We start from the raw sequence: 2,509 nt of genomic DNA on the forward strand, positions 1-2,509 counted from the left end.
AAGCAGCCTGCCTTCGGGAAGGTTGCGATATAACCCTTTAAATGGAAATGTTGTGTGAAAGTTCCTTTTTACAAAATACGGGTGTCAAGAGATCATTGGAAACCTACGAAATGTCATATTTGTATTTGAAGTATTTTTATTACACCATTGCAATATGGTTTATGCTGTCACCATTTTGAGGAAATTGCTGTCAACCAGATCTTGGTACTGGTAGAAAAGTAACGGCGTTACCGCAACACAACGGCGACAAGACGACAGCTCTTACGGCAACACATCTGCCCCTTATGACACAGGAACAACATAAAAAATGTGTCAAAGCAACACAGCTCGGTAAATTGTTATCCGGGGTCTGATAGATTACCGTTATTGTCAAAGTTACCACTCCGCTGATTTACAAAATTTACATTGTAAGCGCTCATTCATCACTGTCATTTATAAAAAAAACTCGCAGTGACCAAGCCAACTTGGGCTCGATGAACGATTCAGCTAGCACCGACCGGACGCATTCAACTGGCGACGAGGTCCCCCGACGCAATCCCCGCCACAAGGAGCGGATGTGCCAGGAGCTGCTACGGTCTCGACTACAGCAAATCGAGCTACTGGGGGAAAAGCTCGAGTGACTTTCCGAGTTTTCGCTAAAGCTGATGGATCTCCATGAGGAGATTGCTGCTATACTCGCACGCGAAAAGCAAGATACAATGCGTCTAGCAGCTGCAACCGGGGCTTCTGCTCACGACGTCGGATACGTTGTATCGTATGCTGTGGCGCTCGAGGAGTGCTGCAGTATTTTGCTGGATCAGGCTTTGTAAACGAATTACAAAAGCGATAAAGGAGGCATAAGGAGATTTACGTAGCAAAGTTAAGACGACAAACGAATGCATATTATATTTTAAACGCTGAAAACAGTTCCTGACCAGTCGCTTCTACCGCTTTCGCTCGCTTATTTGATTTCGTAGTCACCTCTGGTTGCATCAAAATTATCCACATGATACGCAGTCGCATGATGGCGACATCGTCTTGTGTGACGGTTGCGTTAGCAAAAGCGGTGCCATCCTTGAGTACTGCATATGTTAGGGCGATACACAACACCCCGCATGAAGATCCATCTGGCTGTGTTGGCGCATTAAGCCACACGCCATTTTCGACGACAGGAAAATCAGTAGCTTGCATGGTCTCATGATGCCAGTTCCGTAAAAATTTAGCCATTGTGTCCTGGAAAATGGCTTCCATTGTTGCTAGAATTCCGTCCCACGCAAAGTTCGTATAGTACGGTGTGATGCTGGGCGTTTCCAGCTGAATAGACCAGTCTAACAATGATGACGCCCCGAGTGATTTCCGTTTAGGTGAGCTGGCAACACCACATAATGGAATGACGATATTCGTGTCTTCGAGAGGGCTTGGGCATCCCATCGTCGGAGCGAACGAACTCAGGCGCGTAGCAGTCGCCAAGCACACCACAGATGCAGCGAATAGTACAGTCAATCCCGAGTGTGTTTATATTAACCATTCGAGTCCGGGCCAGGCTTCCCACCATATTGTCCACCCTGATAGAGCACGCAGCACTCGTAAGCCTAAACTCCGAGTTAAGGCAAGATCCGCGCAGAATATTTGCCGCTTCGTTCGCCAAATATTTGTGTTTCTCGCCCGCTGCGGAAGGGAATAATACTTCCGAATCAGTCTCTTCGTCAAACAACAGTGGCGTATCGAGCATCGTTCCCCACTTAGTTGATAGAGGCCATTCCACATCTGAGTACCATGCAGTGCATTTTGCACAAATGTTGTAGAACTCTTTCATTCGGTACACAGCCCCGCTAGACATACAATCCAAAGGGTGCAACACAAGAAACAACACAAAAACGTGAGCAGCACAAGAAACAACACAAAAGTGTTAGCAACACAAGAAACAACACAGCCTGATGAGCAGCATTGCGAAGTACGAGCCTGGTGAACTTCGGAGTTCCGCCCGAGAAGAAAGCTACGATCTCCTTAGTCGTTCCTTTCGAGTGCTCCGAGTCGGAAGTATTGGCGAAATATTTGGGTTTGGATCGTTTGTTCTTCTCTTCTTGTATAACTGCACTCAGCTTTGTCATCAGGTGCTTGGGCACAACGAAGTTGTAGTCGAACTGTTCTGTTCGCACGTAGGCTCGTTGACTGCGCACAGCCTGTGCGCCGATGAAGCCGTCCGTCATGGCAGTAAGGTAAGTTGCCAGAATTGATCGGACGTACTCGACGTCATTTGTATTGTTTGCCCACTCGAGTACTCGCGAAATTACTGGTGCGCTTTTGTCTGAAGGTGTAATAGCTGCTAGTCTTCGCCTCCGCTTTTATCCGCGCCTGTTTCACATTCTTTCGTTGATGAATTGTCATCCCGGGCCCACCACGCATCGAAACGACACTTTTCTCGGAACTGGCGAATAAAAAATAGGTCACCAGATGCGCAAGAGTCTGGGATGACAGAATATCAAAACAATAACAGAATCGTTAGTACTTTTTTTGTCACCAGCGCCCT

Source organism: Phytophthora infestans, genomic scaffold (assembly GCF_000142945.1).
Source record: "Phytophthora infestans T30-4 supercont1.252 genomic scaffold, whole genome shotgun sequence".
Taxonomy (NCBI): domain Eukaryota; phylum Oomycota; class Peronosporomycetes; order Peronosporales; family Peronosporaceae; genus Phytophthora; species Phytophthora infestans.